Source organism: Carassius carassius, chromosome 44, assembly GCF_963082965.1.
Source record: "Carassius carassius chromosome 44, fCarCar2.1, whole genome shotgun sequence".
NCBI classification, from domain to species: Eukaryota; Metazoa; Chordata; class Actinopteri; order Cypriniformes; family Cyprinidae; genus Carassius; species Carassius carassius.
Window position 1 is genome coordinate 15,387,349 of NC_081798.1, and position 22,902 is coordinate 15,410,250.

Below are 22,902 nucleotides of genomic sequence, written 5' to 3' on the forward strand. Positions count from 1 at the left end.
AGTCTGCCTCAAACTACCTCCAGCGTACAGGAGGATACATCCCGCCTTCCATGTGTCCAAAATTAAACCCGTGTTTTATTCACGTATTAATCCGCCTACCCCGGTTCCCCCGCCACGTCTCGTAGATGGGGAACCAACCTATTCGGTTAATCGTATTCTGGACTCGAGACGGAGGTGACGAGGATTCCAGTACTTGTTGGACTGGGAAGGTTACGGTCCGGAGGAGAGGAGTTGGGTACTTGCTAGGGACATACTGGATCACTCCCTTATTGATGATTACAATCAGCATGTAGGCCCTTCTGGGAACTCCAGGAGGCATTCATAGAGGAGGGGGGGGGGGGGGGTACTGTCAAGGTTGGTAAACCGTGATCTCTGGGTTTTGCACTTTGTGGGTGAAGTCTGTGTGTTACGCGTCAGCACTGATTAGTTTCAGTGTTGGGGAGTAACTAGTTGCATGTAACGGCGTTACGTAATTTAATTACAAAATTATTGTGACTGTAATTAGTTACAGTTACTAAGAAAAAATGAGTATTTAAATTACAGTTACTTATGAAATTTTTTACGATTACAAAGGGGATTACATTTGAATATTTACACACATCCACATACAGATTTAACTGATTTTTTTTCCCAATTGCACTGACTATTCTGAGACATACCGCCCTAATAATTTCGGGGATGCGGAAATACAGTCTGGTTCGTAGAATCCAGTCATAAAAAAACGCGGACGGATTATGCCACATTTTGGATGACTAAATCAAAAGTAGGTCAGTACACTTGAATCAAAACATGACATCGACTAGTGTCTGTGAATATTAAGCCCCAAAAATGCAATATATGACTTGCACATTCTGCGTGTCTGTGGAAATCAGGTGCGGACTGGACACCGGGAGAACCGGGACAATTCCCGGTGGCCTGGCAGCCGATTTTGCCCCACTATTTAATATCATTATTGTATAATTGCCTGCCGAATGTACTAAAGAGATCATATGCGAATCCGCCATTTGAAAATTAAATCTCTAATAAGTCATGAATTGTTAGTCATGACTCGCGCGCTCTCCGCGCCTCCGCCAAACGGTTTGGATCAGACTCTGAGTAATCAATGAGAGAGAGAGAGAGAGAGAGAGAGAGAGAGAGAGAGAGAGAGAGAGAAGAGTGGACTGCTGGAGCAGAGAAGCAGAACTACTATTCAGGGTTTCAGGTCAGTTTCATCTGTAAAGATGCTTTTTTGTCTTTGTTTTTTTATTTTTTATTTAATCAAGCAGCAGCACGTTGCTCATCAGTCATCACTCAAAATACTATATAAAGGACATCATAATTATCTGTTGTAATGTTACAGTAGGAATTTAGCTGAAAAAAAAATCAGATTTTTTTAAAGGTTTAGGGGGAGCTACGACAGACAACAACACAACCCTTACGAAAATTAACATTTTAATATTTAACTATAAATCCAGAGAAAATGGTTACTATTGTTTAACTGTGATAACCAAAAATGTACAATTATTTTACAAATGTATTTATTTAAAAATAAATACAAATCCATTTGCAAAAAAAAAAAAAACAAGGTTATTTTACTTTCATATAGGCTAATTAAAGCATGGTAATTTTTTGTAAGGGAAAAACATGACTCGTGTACAGTATTAGGATTTTTCTATAGAAATATTGTATTATTGTATTGTAAAGTATAGTTTTGTTCAATCTTGAGTATTAAAGTCATGAGAGAGATGGATAACAGGGCAAAATAAAGAGACTGAAGAGAAAAATGGAAGTGAGGGTGCAGTTAAGGAGAAAACTTTTAATTATTTTGCATGTCCCCAAATTAAAGATTTAAACCTTTTTTATGTCAGGTCCATACAAAAAAATAGTTTTGTCCATGAATTTGTTGGTATGAGTTAGAATTTTCCAGTCTGAATTTTATTCCCAGTCCGCCCCTCCTGTAAATTAATGGCAAAGACATGGTTTCATTTACTACACATAGGCCTACTGAAGCTCGCAGTGTTTTCAACCTCTGCTGCCTCAACATAGGAGTACACGAGCACATAAACATAATTTCTAGAACTGCTCTGTGTCACTTCATGTGCATTTTACTTATTTTGAGAAAACTATCATCATATACAAAGAAACAGCAGTTTAAAAAAACACCAATGTTTCAGGAGTTTATTACACAGAATACGTCACATGCTTATTAGATAACTGTATTTAAGTTGATGTATATGCTTTTATTTATTATTCTTTAATTTTCACAAATTTAGAAAAGTAATCAAAAAGTACTCAAAAGTAATTAGTTACATTACTTTAATAAAGTAATTGAAAAAGTTACACTACTATTACATTTTAAACAGGGTAACTTGTAATCTGTAACCTATTACATTTCCAAAGTAACCTTCCCAACACTGATTAGTTTGTGGGCGTCTCCGTTAATTGTCATCAGCAACAGCTGTCACTCATTACTCATCCCTATATATTGGCTCGTCTAGCGTCTTGTGTTCGTGAGAGCGTTGTTTCATGTTTGTGACCTTTGCTTTCTTGTGTGTTTCTGCGTTGGATGTCCGTGTTTCCCCGGAAACCCCGTCCACTCTACCCAACCCACCACCAAACAACACCACTTACCTTTGGCTCGCTTCCCCGCAGTTCCTGTGTCACCCTCTCCTGCTGCCAACTTAACTTCGCCTTCCGGATTCATCATTCATCACCACCATCTTGGACTGTGCATTCCTCCCAGCGTTATTTGTGTCCCAGTATTGTATTGTTTCATTGTATTCATTAAATTACCTTAACCTCGCACTTGCTTCCTGCCACTCCTTCACCCCAGTCGTTACAGTAACTTTGCAACTATACTTCTTAAACTTATTCTACCAACCTTAACCCTTAACTGACAGTCTACTAATACTCTTATAAGTCTTAAAATGTTTTAAAATATTATTTAAATGTAAAAGTCTGGTACTCAAATCTACATTTTACTCTTTGCAACACAGTTTGAAAACTTTAAGTATGCATTATACAGGTGCATCTCAATAAATTAGAATGTCATGGGAAAGTTCATTTATTTCAGTAATTCAACACAAATTGTGAAACTCATGTATTAAATTAATTCAATGCACACAGACCAAAGTAGTTTAAGTCTTTGGTTCTTTTAATTGTCATGATTTTGGCTCACATATATCTCAACAAATTAAAATATTTGACATGCCAATCAGCTAATCAACTCAAAACACAGGTTTCCTGAGCCTTCAAAATGGTCTCTCAGTTTGGTTCACTAGGCTACACTATCCTGGGGAAGACTGCTGATCTGACAGTTTTCCAGAAGACAATCATTGATACCCTTCACAAAGAGGTTAAGCCACAAACATTCATTGCCAAAGAAGCTGGCTGTTCACAGAGTGCTGTATCCAAGCATGTTAACAGAAAGTTGAGTTGAAGGGAAAAGTGTGGAAGAAAAAGATGCTCAACCAACCGATAGAACCGCAGCCTTATGAGGATTGTCAAGCAAAATTGAATCAAGAATTTGTGTGAACTTCAGAAGGAATGGACTGAGGTTGGGGAGAGCCACCACACACAGACGTGCCACGGAATTTGGCTACAGTTATCATATTCCTCTTGTTGAGCCACTCCTGAACCACAGACAATGTCTGAGGGATCTTACCTGGGCTAAGGAGAAGAACTGGACTGTTGCCCAGTGGTCCAAAGTCCTCTTTTCAGATGAGAGCAAGTTTTGTATTTCATTTGGAAACCAAGGTCCTAGAGTCTGGAGGAAGGGTAGAGAAGCTCATAGCCCAAGTTGCATGAAGCCCAGTGTTAAGTTTTCACATTCTGTGATGATTTGGGGTGCAATGTCATCTGCTGCAGTTGGTCCATTGTGTTTTTTGAAAACCAAAGTCACTGCACCCGTTTACCAAGAAATTTTGGAGCACTTCATGCTTCCTTCTGCTGACCATCTTTTTGAAGATGCATATTTAATTTTCCAGCAGGATTTGGCACCTGCCCACACTGCCAAAAGCAACAAAAGTTGGTTAAATGACCAACTGACTGGCCAGCAAACTCACCAGACCTGAAGAGAATCTATGCGGTACTCTCAAGAGGAAAATGAGAAACAAGAGACAAAAATTGCAGATGAGCTGAAGGCCACTGTCAAAGAAAACTGGGCTTCCATACCACCTCAGCAGCATCACAAACTGATCACCTCCATGCCACACTGAATTGAGGCAGTAATTAAAGTAAAAGGAGCCCCTACCAAGTATTGAGTACATGTACAGTAAATTAACATACTTTCCAGAAGGCCAACAATTGACTAAATATGTTTTTTTTTATTGGTCTTATGAAGTATTTTAATTTGTTGAGCTTGTGAATTGTTGGGCTTTTGTCAAATGTGATCCAAAATCATTACAATTAAAAGAACCAAAGACTTAAACTACTTCAGTCTGTGTGCATTTAATTTATTTAATACACAATTTGAGTTGAATTACTGAAATAAATGAACTTTTCCATGACATTCTAATTTATAGAGATGCTCATGTACATATATATGATGTATCACTGATTGCATATGTCAGACAGGTAACATTAATTACAACTAATTACAAATAATTAATTACCAACCAAAGGGCTCTAGCGATCAACACATCAGAGATTCAATGTCGCAAGATCAAATATTTAATCACATAAAATCTGTCTACTTTCAGCCAAGAATTGCTTCTTATTGAGTGAAACCCGGATACTTTAAAAACCCATCACAATCCGCATTGCATCTAAACCACGCTTTAGTAGAAAACTTGATGATAGACATATATATCAGCAGCGTGTATTAGCTATTAATAAAGCTCAATATCGTGTGCAGTTTCCAGGTTTCATTTAGCGCAGTGTTCCGTTCCACTTAATCCGTATGGTAAATATATCATATTCACATCAGCACCATACCCCTATTGAGTGCCGTGCCAAGCCATCCACATCTGTTCTCTGTTTTCACCTGTGGAGGCATATCTGAGCACAGCCCAACCCAACCTAGGCCCCATTTGTTGAAAATGACTCAAGGGACGAGTGCTGATTTTGGACAGGCTTCCCTGTCTTTGTATTATATTAATCAATGAGGACACCAGAGTTGTATTGGCTATTTTGTGCATGCTGTTGTAGTGTCAAGAAATATAATATAATATAATATAATATAATATAATATAATATAATATAATATAATATAATATAATATAATATAATATAATATAATATAATATAATATAATATAATATAATATAATATAATTTCATAATTACATATAAATATAATTCATAACTGCTCAATACCTTGAAAATAAAGGCTAGAGCTATTATAATTTGAGTCTTGTACCATAACAAAGAGACAACACAAAATGTTTTTAAACTTATGCTTGTCAACAATATTGTTTTATTGCATATATTTGGTCCCTTGGGACCAAAATAAACAGAGCAAAAAATTACTACAAGTTTAAGATTACACATATAAAACATGAAAAAAAAATCAGATTTCAAACAACAATTGGTGGAGAGGATGGGGGGTTGAGGGGAGCAAAGAAAAAGCAAGTGTACAGAGACCACCTGGGACATCCCGTGTGCATATCTCACACCAAACCCTGAATGAAACCAGCCTTAGTCGCCACAAATTGATTCGGTACTTTGGGGATAAACCACTATGGGCCTATAGAAGAAAAATGAACAACTAAGTTTTTCTTTACTCACACAATATTAGTTTTATACTAATATAGAAAGCTGTTGAAAACAAGTGCTGAATAAGTCTATTAAAAATTCCTCTGTTGTAATAGAGTATGCTTTGGCAGAGGTTTCCATTGACCAGAGCCAATACAGACAGCTAAGCACCACACCATCAAAAAAATTAAAAACCAGAAGTCAACAGCACTGGCCAAGTTACAGGGCTAAACATTTACTGCTGGAGCTGACATCACAGGGTATTACGCCATGATTCCAGTTTGAAGCAAATGTATATGTTCAATTCAAAGTGCATTGAAGTGTGTGAGATGTGAATTTAAATTATATTTATTTACAGAGGTATATGATGTCACACTTGTGCGTGTGTGAGGACGTTGTGCAGAGCAAATCCGTGAATATATGTTCCAAAGTGAGGTAACTTGAACAGATTTCTTCTGCTCATGGAGTAGGGAGCAATGAACACTGTATAGGGACCATGTCAATGGGAACACAGTTCATGCACGGAGCTCACTTCTAACAAGCTGATTATCTGAATTAGGTGTGTTAACAATGAGAGATATGCAAAATTTGCAGAGCAGGGGATCGCTAGGACCGGAACTGAGAACTGCTGGTGTAGAGTAGCGCTTGTCATTTCACTGATCACAAATGCAGATATGGTTTTATGTTTACGCGGTGCAACACAATGCAACGTGTACATTTTTTTTTTAAGTCATTATAATCTGTAATTTTGTCCCCACTGGGTGCTACAAATCACTCATTTGTAATGGGTTTTATTGTTTTTGACTTGTAGCACTGGTGTTTTGACCGGGACATGCTTCACAGTATGGCAAGGGGCGTAACATTTCCATCACATGCTTGAGGCATTCGACCAATCACAACACACTGGATAGCTGGCCAATCAGAGCACACCTTACTTTTCAGACCGATGAGCTTTGTAAAAAAACAACACATTTCAGAAAGGAGGGGCATAGAGAAGAAACGTATGTGTTTTTTTAACCTTAAACCGCTTAAACACATTTCATTACACCAAATACACAAAATTATGTTCTTCTTAGCAACATCATATGACCCCTTTAAAGCAGGAGACAGTGTCTCAGCCGAAGCCCTCTTGAAGCTATTGAAAAAGCTTTGGAATGAATAAAAAATAACAACAGACTGGAAGAAAGAAATTATAGTAAAACTACCAAAAAAGGGTGACCTCAGTCAGTGTGGAAACTGGAGGGGAAACACATTACTCACCATCATCAGCAAAATCCTCGCCAAGATAATCCTAGATAGAATCAAGGGTGCCTTAGACACCAGACTTCACGACGAACAGGCAGGATTCTGGAAAGAGAGAGCCTGCACAGACCAAATCACCATGCTGAGGATTATTATCGAATAAACCATTGAGCGGAATGCAGGAGTATACATTTTGTTCATCAACTTTGCCAAAGCAAGGGATAATGTGAGAAGCCTTATGGAAGATCCTTCGAGTTTATGGAATCCCCAAAAAAATGGTCCAGATTATTCCAGCCATCTACAAAAACGTCAGTGGGCAAGTTCTGCAAGAAGGAACCCTCTCCGGAGCTTTCAATATCAAGACAGGTAAAACAAGGATGCCTTTAATCTCCCTTATTGTTTCTCATTTTACTAGATTGGACTACAGGACAAGCTCACAGAAACTAAAGGCGAACAGGAATCCAAGACACTCACCCAGAAGTTAGAAGACCTCGATTTTCGCACAGGATTCCAGATATGAGACTGAAGGCACTTGTCCTGACAAGAGAACGAAAGAAAGTAGATCTGAAAATCAACGTCCCCAAAACAAAAGAAAGGAGAGTAAGGTATGGTTATCTATATCGAAGAGCAAGATGTCGGGAGAGTACAAGAGTTCACCTACCTGGGCATTGTTGTGAGTACGACAGGTGGTACAGAAGAGGACATTGCTGCACGGATTAGAAAATCAAATCAGACCTTCGTGATGTTGAGGAAAGTCTGGCGAGCCAGAAATGTAAGGCTGAAAATGAAGTTTAGGATTTTCAACACAAATGTGAAATCTTTCCTTGTGTATGGTTCGGAAACCTGGCGGTTGACCGGATACCTAGAGAACAAAAAAAAAACTAAAAAAACAAGCATGGTCAACAGGAATTTTCTGTATATTCTGGGAATCTGGTGGCCACGAATGATCTCGAAGGAAGACCTGTGGAGAAGGACGCAGCAAGGACCAGTATGGAAGGACATCAGAAGAAGGAAATGGAAATTGATTGGACACAACCTCAGAAAGGACGCAGAGAGCATTACCAGAAAAGTTCTTGACTGGAATCGTCAGGGGGCACAGAATAAAAGGCCGTCTGAGGAGAATGTGGAGGCGGACAGTGACAGTGACAGAAGAACTGTCAAATAAAAACCTGACATGGGCGGAAGCCAAAAGAAAGGCCCCTAACAGGGTAAAATGGAGGATGGTCGTTGATGCCCTATGTCTTGCTAGAGGCAAAGAGGATTAACTAACTATCTGCAATGTATTTAGGTCCTAGGCCATTAAATGTGATTTAAAAATGAGTAAAAGTACTTTAAAATAAATCCTAAATATAACTGGAAGCCAGTTTAAGGACCTGAGGACTGGTGTGATATGCTCAGATTTTCTGGTTCCAGTCAGAATCCTATCCGCAGCGTTCTGGATGAGCTGCAGCTTTCTAATGGTCTTCTTGGGAAGGCCGGTGAGGAGACCATTACAATAGTACACCATGCTGGTGATAAAGGCTATCTAACTATTAACGACGATGATGAACAAGAAAGAGAGTGTGAGCACTGTGTGTGCTCAGGCGCTGACACTCTCAGCGCTTTCAAGCAGAAAAACTTATTGGCTATTGCCGATATTTGAAGAATGCAAATATTGGCCGATATATTGGCCTTGGCGATATATAGGTCGACCACTATTCCAGAGACAGCCATGCCCATGCCATGACACCACCTCCACCAAGCTTTACAGATAACTTTGTATGCATAGGATCATTTGCAAGTTCCAAAACTCTACTGGCTCACATTTGTGAAGAATCTTGCCTTTCTATTTTTGGTGCTGATCAGCAGTTTGCATCTTGCTGTGTAGATTCTGTTATTCTGTGTCAAATTCTCCTGCAGACTGTAGATTGACAGAGGATCACCCCAGCTTTCAGGAGGTTTTTAGTGATTTTACAGACATGTATTTTAGGGTTCATTTTCACAGCTTTTATGATTTGTCTGTCATCAACTACTGTTGTTTTTCTCATCCAATCAGGTCATTGTTGGTTGCTGATGTCGCTGGTAGTTTCCAAACTCTTTATTTCTCCATGCCCTTTGTTTTTCCTTTAGTTCTAATTGACTTCCTCTTTTCTTTAAGCATCCAAATTACTTGCTTTTCTTTAAGAGTCGGCTTCCTCGTCTTCATCATGGTTTGTGTGTGTCATCATCGAATGCAAGACTTAGAATGCAGAAGCAATGGATATAAATGATAAGACACATTCCCTGCTTTTAATATCTGAAGAATAAATGCAACAGGACACAGATGAACACTTAAAAAGACAGAATCAGAATCAGAATTGGGGTAAATCAATAAATTATGAATAATTTACTGTCATTGTGTGAATAATATGTAATTACATAATTCATTAAAAAGTAACTGTAATCTGAGCATTTTAAAATTTTATATAACATAATTACAAGCACTTTATTTTTGGAATCTGATCATGTAATCCAGATTACATGTAACCACATGTTGTCAATATACCATTACAGGGGCGTCGGACTGGGGGTAAAACCAGTACTGATTACCAGGGCCCCAAAGGAAGAGTTTGAAAAGTCTGGAATATATATTTTCAAGGGGAGGGGGGCCCATTAGGACTGCCTATGCATAGGGCCCGGGATCTTGTGCAGCGCCCCTGTACCTTTATATACACTTGAGAAAAATAAAACAGCACCTCTTTCAAATTTTACCTGCTATTAAAGCCACTATAAATTCTGATCTGAAAAGCTGAGTAATAACAAAGGGTTCAATGCTGAAACGACTAGGTCAGAATTCAGGGTGTTACCAAATGTTTGTCAGAGACTAAAGGAAACTGCATTCCTCTTTCAGAATTGATTCATATAAGGACAAAGCATATTCCATGACAACTGCAAATAACACATGCATTTATTTCTTGCCTGATCCAGATGCAACCCTCCACAAAGTATGTTTTGAAAAACAGAAACACTTTCCCCTCACCTTATAGGAAGTTCAATAAATTAACTGCCACTTTAGATGTGGTTGAGAATAATTATATCAGGAAAATTTATTAGCAGTGTTTCAAGGGAAACAAATAGAAAGGAATGTCTATAACTAACAAGAGTATCCCCTCAGGCAACGTCCCATCTACTGCTCTAAAACATCAGATAAGAGAGCATGTTTATTAATCCTTTCCATTATACAAAATGTCAGTCAAGCAAAACAAAAGATACATGATACAAACACACAGTATCCTCTGCATAAGAGTGGTTTCTATGGTGTTATATAAATATTGTCATATGAAATCAACACTGAACTGTATTGTTTGATAAGATTTGTACTATTTGATTGGATCTACTGCAGAATTTATTTGCACTGGATCCACAAATTACATACCTTCTGACAGATGTAATTCTGGATGTAAACTACACGTACATTGTGTCCAACATATCAACAATACATCAAATTCAATCAGCTAATCAATTCTATTGTTCAATCAACTATTCATTGTTTCAATATATTCTGATTCTAAAACTCTGAGGACATCTAAGTATTTTCCACTTATGTATAACCTGAAATGCACATTGTCATGTGAAAAACTACAAAACCTGAAAAGGCCAAGGTCTATGTGCTGGGAACTCTAGATTTAGACAAATGACAGCTCAATGAGTCCATCTGGGATAAAACCAGAAGATGGGACGCTGCATGAAAAACCAGAATAGACTCTATCCTGTCCAGATTACTATGACAGGCCATCCATCAGGGCTGAGAGACTTGTCTAAATGCATGGCCACTTCAAGAATGCAGCTACCGAAGAACCAGTTAGTGTGGAGACAGAGGGACCGGGGTGAGGGGTCAAAAGGGGGCATAAGAGGGTAAAGAGGGGGGACAGGACACGAACAATGGGGGGAAGGAGGTCTTAAGAGTGAAGGACAAGGATGAGGAGAGACAATGAAGGAGAGGAGGAATATCTGGGCCACCGAGGACGCGACTATCATAGTAACATTCCACAGTGACACCCACAAGGGTGAGCAGAGGTCTCAGGTCTGGCCTAACATTGCACATTTTTCGGTTTGCACAACCTGATGCAGGAATTTTCATTTGCATCTTTGTCAATGCCTGTGTTAGCATTCTTTGAATATTTTTTTAAAAAGCGACAAGCTATTTTTATTCCTTTAGAGAAGTCAGATTATCACAAAGAGTAAAATATTTTTACATATACTTGAAAGCTAGTTCATTTATTGCCACCATCCAAAAAAATATATATATATTTTTCACATCGTGACTGCATTATAAGAGTAACTATCACAATTGTATTCTGTCAAATGTCATGCTGATTCTTTAATCCAAGGACTTTTAGTAGTGGTGCTTAAATAAGTGATAAAAGTCATTTCCTCTCCTTTTTTTCAAGTACATGATCAATAAAAAAGAAATAAAGAAACAAAGTCAAAAATAAAAGACCATGGCACTAAAAGTTTCACCTAAGGGCATTGTGTTGGTGATGGCAATGCAAACTTTGACTTCCTGTATGAAGACACTGATGATATAATCAAATATTCAAGATTTGAGGCAACTAAATGGCATTTAAAAACCCATATTGATGAACCGCTAATCTAAATTTTTGAATGTTTATTGTGTCCATACAGCCACAGGAACCACGATAGGTCATCAGATGAAATGAAGAAATAAGAAAAAAGAATGTATGAAGCTCTAGAACTCAAAACTTCTACGTTAGTCTAAAAATTCCTCACATTTATATAGCACTTTTCTAGGCACTCAAAGTGCTTTACATTGTGAGGGGGTATCTCCTCATCCACCACCATTGTGCAGCATCCACCTGGATGATGCAATGGCAGCCATATTGCGCCAGAACCCCCACCACACCCAGTGATGAAGCCAATCAGCAGATACAGGGATTGTTAGGAGGCCATGATGGTCAGAGGCCAATGGGTGAATTTAGCCAGGATGCCGAGGTCACACCTCTACTCTTTTCGAAAGACATCCTGGGATTTTTACTGACCACAGAGAGTCAGGACCTCGGTTTAACATCTCATCCGAAGGACGGTGCTTGTTCACAGTATAGTGTCCCCATCACTACGTACACTGGGGCACTAGGACCCACACAGAGCACAGGGTGAGCACCCCCTGCTGACCTCACTAGCACCTCTTCCAGCAGCAACCTAGTTTTCCCAGGAGGTCTCCCATCCAGGTACTGACCAGGCTCAGCCCTGCTTAGCTTCAGTGGGCAACCGGTCTTGGGGGTGCAGGGTGATATGGCTGCCGACAAAAACAGCTTATATTGAAGCCAGTCTGCCAAACCGACAGCTTGTGGAATGTGCCACTTTATGATGTAGGCTAAAAGTGTGGAAAAGCACCGCCTTTGCAGAAGGATCAATGACTGCTTCTACATCACTTCCTGTTAAGCCCTGCCCACCAATTTGCGCACATAGTGGGTAAATAAGGAGAGAGGCCAACACAAGTCTATGCAGAAATCAACAATATAATGTTTCCGAAGACAACAGGACAGTGTACAGTGCCAAGCTGTGGAAGAACACAGTCTTTGCATTGCCTTCTGATCCAAACATTAGGAAAGAGTGGATGAACTTAATGAAGTTTAATAAAGTTCCAGACCCCATCAGTAAGAACTGTGAACTTTGTTTAATTCGTTTTACTGCGGATTAATTTACAAACATTCAATTATTGCAGTGGATGTTTACTTCAGAGTATACAATCCGCCCGACCAATATTAACAATATTCAGATAAGGGGGGTCAAAACCGTAGGAAATAGACGATTTATTTGCTCTAAATTATGTTTTTTAATGTAAAAATCTTGATAACATTACAAGTAGACCGAAGAGAAAGGTACAAAATAGTTTTTTTTAAAGGCAGTTCATGACCCCTTAATAGAATTGCTTTGATCCTGTGTTGCAGTTTCTGTAAAATAGATACGCACACCACAAACATGAATCTCACTTTCACTGCCTTTACACGCCCAGTATTACACTGGGATGATTACAGCCACATTTCCCTGAATGCATCAATCATCACAATCTCAATCTCAATATCATAAATATCAAAGCTGTATCTTACGGAAAGCTTCAGGGAAACATTTAAATGACTCCTGAACTATTTTTAACAAGACACAAACACTTGCTGCAGCTTTAATTTCTATGCTTTCCTTCTTAAATGAGTTTTATTTTCCATTTATGGTCAAATTCTTTGCTAATTATATAGCCAACAAGGTGATCTTTCATCCAGCAACCTTTGACAGAAATGACAGCATAAAGGTGTAATTTGGAAAAAGCTCAACTTCTGTCAGAGAGAACTGGCTGGGTGGAAATCTGCACTATTAATCTGCTGAAACTAATGAGCAGCCCATTAAACACTCTCAGAATTTGACATGGAAACCAGGAATATTGACACAAGAACAAAAAGTGAATCATGCATTATTAACTCGAAATAATAACAACGAAAATAGCTATATGCATTCGACACGTATAGCTTTCGCTCCCTCTTATTCTCTTCTCTGTCAAAACAGTGTGTCATGTTGAACAGTAAATGTTGAACAGCAGTCAGGTGGCTGCAATGCAGGGCAAATGTATATTTTCTTTCTCCACTGTGGTCCCGAGAACCAGGGAAGCTGCAGTGACTGCTGCATCTGTTACCAATCCAGATAATTAACCTGTTTCAATTCGCAAAAAGCGCTTTTATGCCACACGACTGCAGAAAAGCAGCAGAGGCAAAACAACGCAGAGATGTTTTCTGAAAAAGCAGAAAAGCTGTGCTGGGTAATGTTTGATCAACAGAGCGCAGCACTTTTGGGGGAAGGTTTGCCAACTGTAAAAACAGCCGAACAAGCGCTTGATCACCATTGGATTGTTTAAAAAGCACTAAACAAACAACTTGTGTTTCAGTGTTGATAATTATGGCAGAATGCCTAGAGAATGTCATACAGAACACACTTTAATACAGATCATTAGTTTTCAAGTATTTATTAACTAGAAACCATAATTTTAGTTGATTATTTTGGAAAATAAGCTAAGTTGCGATTGATAAAGTTTTTTTTCTCTTCCACAAATATACCATGGTATATGGTGCAGTCCTCTGAAACTCTTAAGTATCTTATTTAACCTTGAGACAAAACAATTAAAAAACATATTTTACCCAAAAAGAAATAAGCATTATGTTTCTTGAAGAAAATGTAAATAAATACATGAATTTAAAAATAAACTAATCTTCCTTTATTGAAATTTGCAAAAAATACAAATAAAAAGTAATTAAAATTAGATCTACCATCACTCTATTACTTATTGTACCTACTTTAATTCATGACTTTTTTATTAATTATAGTAATTTTGTTTTGTTTTTTAACTGTATTTTTTAAAACTGACAGCAGATACATTGTGTAAATAGGAACTTGGAGGGAGTGTTTAATAGTTAATTTTTAAATACAATTTTTATAAAAAACACTGGTTGAAATGACACAATGGAAATGAAAATGACTTGTCTATTTCACCAAAAATGCAGCTATTGTCATTTTGTAGCGAACGCAACATGACATAAAGAACTTCAAATTCTTCGGATGCTTCCAACAACTGATAAATCACCAGAACAAAGACTCAAGAATTCCAGAGCAGAACCACAGGCTGTTTCTATTGTACTTATTTTCAAAAACTCAGCAGACATGGGGGTCATCTATTCACAAATATGGTGTCTAAAACCCCTCCCTATGACCCAGTATCAGTTTAGAGAGAAGAGAGAGTGCAGGAGAGACTTCACTGATCGTTGAGTCAACTGACGGAGAGGAGATGACTATGCAGGATTGAAGGTATAAACTGAAAAGAAATGGTCCTGCTTTTCTGCTAAATGGATAACTGATTTTGTCATTGACAAACTCAAAACAGATAAAAAGCTAACGAATACATGCTACATGATGGTTTCCCTGTCTTTCTGATTCACTTACTTGAAGAGGTGACATACAAGTTCAAACTCCTTATATGTATAACCTTATACTTTGTTACGATTTAAAATAATGTAGACATCCTGTTCAAATAATTACAACTGCTCACCCTACATCTTCAGCGCATAAAAAAGACATAAATCCAACAAGGCCTTAGAAAATGAGCAACGAGAGAATCTGCCCTCACCACTGCTTTCCTGATAAATACTCAATCTATATGTAAATATATATAAAGTACTTTTGAAATATCTGGAAGGAATGAAAATGTATTTCCTTTTCCCATTTGATCAGTGCCCCCGGAGCCAAACCTGTGACTTTTAATGAAAAGTGTTGAGCAGATAGAAAGAGTGAAGCAGCGATAGAAAGGCATGAACGCACACGCTATAGAATGCGCGGAAACGACTACAGGTCACTAAACGACATTGATAAAGTTATGAATTCAAATCCCAAATGGGTTTGTAGTATGTGAAAGACTCAGGAGCTTTCCTACAAAAATTGGAACAAAAAATAAAATGCTTGGTGAACACTGTCGCATTCAAAGGTAAGAAATGTTGAAAGGTTCAGTAAATATCTACATCACAAGCACACTGATTCCACATATCTAAAGTCCTTCAAGATATTTCATACTCATGACTTGCTAGTAAGTCTTAAATTTTCCAAAAGATTCCAAAAATTAATTAGTTCTCACATTCACACCATGTTGTGAGTTGGGCCTCAGCTGGAAGCAAGTTTTCCCATTGCTTTTGCTTCAAAACAGATGTTTCATAATGGCATTCACAGCAGCAAGATGAACACTGACACACTATCAAGTCCCAAATCAACTCTTTGCTCAAGACCTAACAAATTATTTACTGATGCCCGTCAAGGATAAAAATCAAAGCCTGTAATTCTAAAACGATATTGTTAGAATGCAGAAATTTATGTTTATGAGAAGATTTGGTCAGTTAGGCTTCTAATGAGGCGTTCCCTGATCTCAGGCGGGACAGTCCTGGATTGTCCATGTCTTGGTGCTTAAACAGCTGGTCTGAAGGCCCAAATGTTCCAGGTTCAGACCACAGGTTCAGTCAGGCCAGAGATTGTAAAATTATATTACATTAGCACAATAAATAGGAAAAATATTATTTTTATACCAGCAGCATTCTTGACCTGACCACTGACGTGACAACATCCATTTCCCTATGAAATACTCCTTACTTATGTAATTTCTAGGGCTGGGCAAGTTAACACGTTATTTTCGTGTTAACGCATTAACTGATTAATGCCGATAATTATTTTATCGCTGATAAAATATTTTCTATAAAAAACGTAATGTCCTGGCAGTGACAAATAGATTGTTTTATATTGAATTTAATTACAGTGATGTTATAAGTTAAGATTTGCTAGAACTATTTTAACTGCTACTATGTAAAAGGACTACTGCTGTAAAAAAGCACCTTATTTGTTTAAAGTGTTTGTAAACCAATGTTATTGCACTTTTGTTCATATAGCAGTACTTTTAAATGAAAAAAGAGCACAATACACTACTTTTGAATGCATAATTAGTTTTGTGCATAACAAAATTGCGATTAATCGCAGACAATCATCCGATTAATCGCGATTAAAAATATTTAATCGTTGTCCAACACTAGAAATTTCCCTATAAAAAATAGCCTCTTTAATTTGTAATTTACATGGAAATGTACACAATGTCACTGCCTTAATGTTCTTAATACAAAGTTTGCAGTTCATTGCACAGCAACAGAGCAAATGCCTTCATGTCATTCCAGTTAAGGAACAGCCTTCATTCTTATACAATTAATGTTTAAACAAACATAAAGATTTAAGATACTCATTAGCATTTCTTAGTTTAATTTATCAATTCATCTCTTTGACAAAGAGTTAAAATTGTAATTGTTGTAGTAGTTAAGATATTTCTTATGAAATCCAAGAGGTGTCAGACCCTCCATAGACAGCAACACAACTGACACATTCAAGGCCCAGAGGTAGTAAGGACATCATTAAAACAGTCCATGTGACATCAGTGGTTAAACCATAATTTTATTATAAGAATACTCACATGGGCTTTTTAACTTTCTAAAGCCTTGAACGTGTTAGTTGTGTTGCTGTCTATGGAGGATCAGAAAACTTTCGTATTTCATCAAAAATATATATATTATTATTATTTAAAGCATGAATCAAACTGGGAGATGTTGCCTCTGCTGGTCTTTTGCTGTATGTGTTGTAAGATTTGAAGTAATTTGGGATTATGTTATTTTTGTCAACTGGTTGAACTAGTTCCACATTAGTCCTTAAATGTGCATGCAATTAAATTAGAATATGTTCAAGAACTATGTTGAATTAGCTCATTTTAATTATTAATAAATTGTGATAAAAAAAAATTATCTCTCGGTAAAAGTTATGGAGTTATGGAATATAAATAATTGCATAACAGGTCAAAACATGCCGCAGCTTTGAATGTCAGCGAAGCATCAGAGAGAGCGTCACAGGACTCTCTCTCAGCTCCTGTCAGATGAACTAATCACAGCTCCATTTGGAGTGCTCTGAAGAGGAACATCGTGTCCGTGTTAACAGCTGACGAGAGATATGGGGGCTTTTCTCCCTGAGCAGATAAAGGAGAGGATGAGAGACAATTTGCAGGGACTCTGAGCACTTCAAGTTCTGGCAGCAGAGGTGAGAGCTTTCATCTCTGCCACGCCGCTCAAGCAAAGAGTGAGAAATCACAGCACCGAATAAAAAGGTGTGATTCATTCACTCATTACATTGTGTGGAGGTTAAAGTGAAACAATTTTTCTCAAAGAGATGGGAAGAGGGATGAGCATGCAAAGATAAAATGACACTCAGAATAAATGCACAAACTTTAATGTGGCACCACTATAAACTGCAGCCCATTTAATTCAGTAAGTGAAGACCCAAAACAACACCCATTTGAAACTAATGAATGAATAAACAACTCAATAAATAGAGGTTTTACATTTTTTTGAAAATGTAAGTGGTTTTTGTCTAGGAAAATAAGTGTGTGGTAAGACTCCTGTGATATTCTGGTCCCAAGATAAGGCTTTCTGTGTAATTCATGTGCTCCTGCACTTAAACTTTACCAAACTCTCAGATAACACTTTTGAAAAGACCTGCAGCACTGATGCTCTTAATTGCACAGGCCACGTTCTCTCTCCACAGTTCCCTTCCAGGGGAAATGCTCTATAATCTGACACCCTGAGAGGGCAGTGCTGTCTTATTATCACAGGCCACAGGCACGGTGACAAGCCTGGGGCGTGAGAGCACCTCTCCCATTTATTCCTATCACCGTCAGCTTCTTGTCAGAGAGCTGTCAGTCTTCCTGCAGAGTTCTGCTCTAGTGCTGATAAACTCCACTTAAATGTTTAGGTGTGTGTGTGATTAAGTGAGTATATGTGCTGCTTGCTGTGAGTCAACTTATTACAAAAATAATTACTAATATTTTAACGGTTGTGAGGCTGACTGCAAAGCCAATCGGAGATTAATATCTGCCCATATTAAATCTAGTCAATCAGTGTTTTTGATATGTCCAAGATGCAGTTTGGCAGAAGATCGCAATGGCTATGTTTAGAATACAGTAATAACATTGCATACTGTGCAGTATACAGCTTTCACATGACCTTATTACACTGTAAACTCATCAAAAAAGGTACAAAAACTATCACTGGGGCGGTACACTAGGTAGGCTACTAAATTGCATTATTTAGGTAACTAAATACCAATTATGAACAAATATGTTTTCTTCTTCTTTTTTATACATAATTATAATAGTATAATTAATTCAGCATTATTATTGGAAATAAAAAAAAAGATTTCCTTAAATCCAGTCAAATGTTTGGAAATCTTTTCAAAAATAAAAAAGACAGAATAAAATTAAAAGGATATTAAAACTAGACTAGAAATAAACGAATACAAAAAACTGAATACTATCATAAAATTTGAAATCTATCAAAACAATAGAACTAAGATTAACAATAAATAAATAAATACAAGAATAACTTAAAATCTATTAAAACAAGAATTCTATGAAATACATTACAACTAAAATACTAGGATCAAATTAATAATATTTGAATACTACTAAGAATAGTAAATAATGATAAAACTAGAACCCTAGTAAATAATAAAAGTTGAATATTATTAGAATAAGAGTAAAATATTAAAACTAAAGTTCAACAACAACAAAAAAACAGTATACTAGAATAGAACTTATAAAAATTATATTTCAAATTAGGTACTGTATTAGAATACATTTTAAAAAAAAGAGTGAATTGCACTGTGGTGTGATAAATGTAGTGTGATATCTTGTTATTAATAGAATTAGCATACTCTACACATTGTCCATAATATATATTGCAGATATAGTAAGAGTATTTCAATAGTGACTGAATACACAGACATCTGCTGCAGCAAATCTGGCATGAACTCATTCAATTCAAAATCATGCAATTCAAACATTAATGCTAAAAAAAGACAGTTGTCAATGACATCACTATGAGCCGATAACAACCTCTGGTTAATAACTACCTATGTGTATCTGTTTCTGACTAAAGGCCAAACACATGACCCTGTATAAACTCATACAAGCCTGAGCCTATAATCATTCCCCACACACACACACACCTCATCATCATCCGATGCTTTACTACCTCACCACCACAACAGAAATCCCACCAGCTGTTCATTAGTACTCAACTAAATGGGATTAATTAGTGTGGGTTTTTATTTTAATGTTCCTTGTTGCTCTCCAGGAGTTGGTAGACATCCAGATGTGTGCAAAAACATGCTTGTCTTTAAAGTAAGTCTGCTTTACCTGTTTAAGGTAAAGAACATTTACCCCATCTCTCTCCTCTGCTATTCATCGCAAAGGTCAAAACCATGAAAATGTTGTCATATCATCATAAAGGAGGCCATATCAGCCATAATTTGCTCTCAAAAATTATTGTGTAAGTCTCCCAAGATGTTTCTTCACCAAAACATTCTACATTGTCCAAATCTAGTACTTCATTTTAAAGAATCTCAGTGGGTTGTGATGTAGAACCTGGTCCAAAGTAGGTGTTTGTATTAGACATGAATAAGTTTTGACATAATGAATGGATAAAATATCTTGTTTGGTGTCAGGAGGCCACAGCGCTGGAGCCAGGTACTTGAGAAAGACGCTAATGCCTCCGGACCAAAAACAACCCTTCAAAAGCCCTTCTTGATTTATCAGACTTAATGCATGAAATTGAAATGTTCCTTCAAATGTTTTATTGTGTTGAATGAAACGCAGGAATTGATTTGGCTGGGGCCATGTGAAAGTCCGTTGTTTTATATTCCTACACTAAAGTCTGGCATGAGACAGTGAGGCGCTTTTAAATAAGACCAGATGTAATTGTGATTTGAGCTACAAATGTCAATGTGACACGTGAACATTAGATGCACAGCTCATTGCTCACGCTGATGGCTGTCCAAACAGTGTTTGGGATCGATCCAGAGAAAGGGGTCAAAGTTTTGCTGGGATGAAACTACTGTTAGATGCCATAGAATATTGTATAAAATTCTTATATTTAATTTTAAGATCTGCCAAAGACCAGATCATTTTTCATTATGTCCTTATACAGTCCAGACCTCATCCTGGCTGAAATACTGTGGTGGGAGCTGTGCATAAACAAATGCCCACAAACCTCAATAAACTGGAGCGACGTTATAAAGAAGAGTAGAATTTTTCCAGAACGATGTAAGAGACTGATAATGTCATACAGAAAATGATTACTTCAAGTAATTTGTGCTAAAAGTAAACCTACAAGCAATTGAACCATAGGGTGTCCTAACTTTGTCACACATGACAAACGACATAGGGTGTCCTAATTTTTTTCACATGACTGTATATATATTTGACTCCAAAATAATTAATAGTTCATGAGTGTGAGGTGCCCAGATCCTGTGGCTATAAAAAACAGCCCAAAATCCTCAGCCCTCCGCTAACATGTGTGACTTTAGAAATGTGGGTTTTGTGCTGATGTGCTCTTTAGGTTTTTACCAAACATTGTGCTGTGCATTACAGCCAAACATACCCACGTTGGTCTTGTCTGTTCAAAAGACATTGTTCTAGAAATCTTATGGTTTGTTCAGATGCAACTTGGCAAACCTAATCCGTGCTGCCATGCTTTTTTAAATAGAAGCTTTCTCCTGGCAAGCCTTCCAAACATGCCATACTTGTCCCATAAATCATGAACTTTATCATTTAACATGTTAACTGAGGCCTGTAGAGTCTGCGGTGAAGTTCTTGGGTTGTTTGCCATTTCTCTGAGCGTTACACGGTCTGATCTTGGAGTGGATTTCCACACTCCTGGGAGGATTGGTGTCTGTTTTGAGTGTCTTTCACTAGTGAATTAATTTCGTCACTGTAGGATGATGGACTTCACATTGTTTGGAAACTGCAATTTTACTTTTCCCAGATTGATGGCAGCGACAATTGCTTCTCTAAGATCATTGCTGATGTCTTACCTCCTTGGCATTGTGTTAACACATACCTGAAGGCTCCAGACCAGCAAACTGCTAAAACGTCTGCTTTTATAGAGGTGCTCGCATTTGCTGATGATCAGTTAATCATATGCCTTTGATTAGCAGTTCCTGACTTCTACTTACCCTCTTAATTCCTATGTTAACAGTAAGGGTGTCCTTTGTCATGTGTGGTTGTTCATCTGAGGTTTTATTTTCTTTAAAACCTAGGTTTTTTATTTTTTTTTATAATATTTTATTATGTCCTGATAGGCCTACAGAAAACCATGGAACATATCTTCAGTACCGTATTTCAGTTCTGTGTGTATATATCCAGACAGATTAGCTAGGCTATAGACAAATATAAGGCTTAACAGAGCTTCTAAAGTTATTTTTTGTTGTTGGTTTTTTTGTGGGGTACCATTCTCATAAGTGTAGCCTACTCACCAGAAGTGGAATAAAGTGGAGTCTTTACACAAAAAGGTGCTGCAGGTATCAAAACAGTTAGCTCACTGATATAAAATTGTATCAGATACTTCACTACTTGAACAGTTTAAAAACTGGCACGCACCTAGTTTAAAACGAACTCAAACATAAATGCAGCTCTTTGGCTCTCTGTTGCCACCATGTGGTCTCTTGACACACTGCAAAAACCCATGGCGACCAAAAAATAAACTGCTGTGAACAGTAGGCTAACATTTTTTATTTTATTTTATTTTTTTGTAATGTTATGCAAATTGGGGTAAATGTTAAGATCTGTTCTAGCCAAAATTAAATAAATTAATATGCATAATATTGATTCATTATTGCAATCAATGAATATTACCTGTGTTTGCCTTACAGACCACTTTACACTAGCAGTCTAAGGTTTTAATACATTTGACAGAATATTTTTTTCTTATGATCATAAAGGTGACATAGGATGAATTTTTCAATTTAGTTATTTATTTGCATTTAGTTAGGTTGCTGTCATGTCTACCAGTTCAGAAAAGCTGAAACGAAGAAGAAAAAAATAAAATAACGCAGACAGTCCGTTATTGGCTAGGTCCAGACCTGTATTATTTTTGTTATTATTATTATTAAAGCTTGAACAATCAACACAAAAACTAATATTACCAAGGGATTAAACACAAATGTGAGCGATAGCTCATTATCATTTAAAGAGACATGCAAGGAAACTGTGGCTGTGAACAGAGCTATTTTTGACAAGGTAAAAATTGTATTATTTTAGAGGACCTTTGTAAATTTTAACCAATGTATATTGCAAACATTGCATTAAGCCCCTAAAGAATTATACCAACTTAAAAATATGTATACGGTTGAAATTAGTTTTGTTGTAATATGCACATTATGCGTATGACAGGTATTGATGTTTACTTCTTTTAATTACTCAATTTCCATACTTCCATTTGTGATAAGTTTTAGTGACTTAACAATTGTAAAGTGTGAGGAAAAAGTGAAATGAGTAAACATTTTGTCTGGAAAAAGATCTGATTACATCACTTTAGAACTTCAAAAGCCAACAACTCGCTCT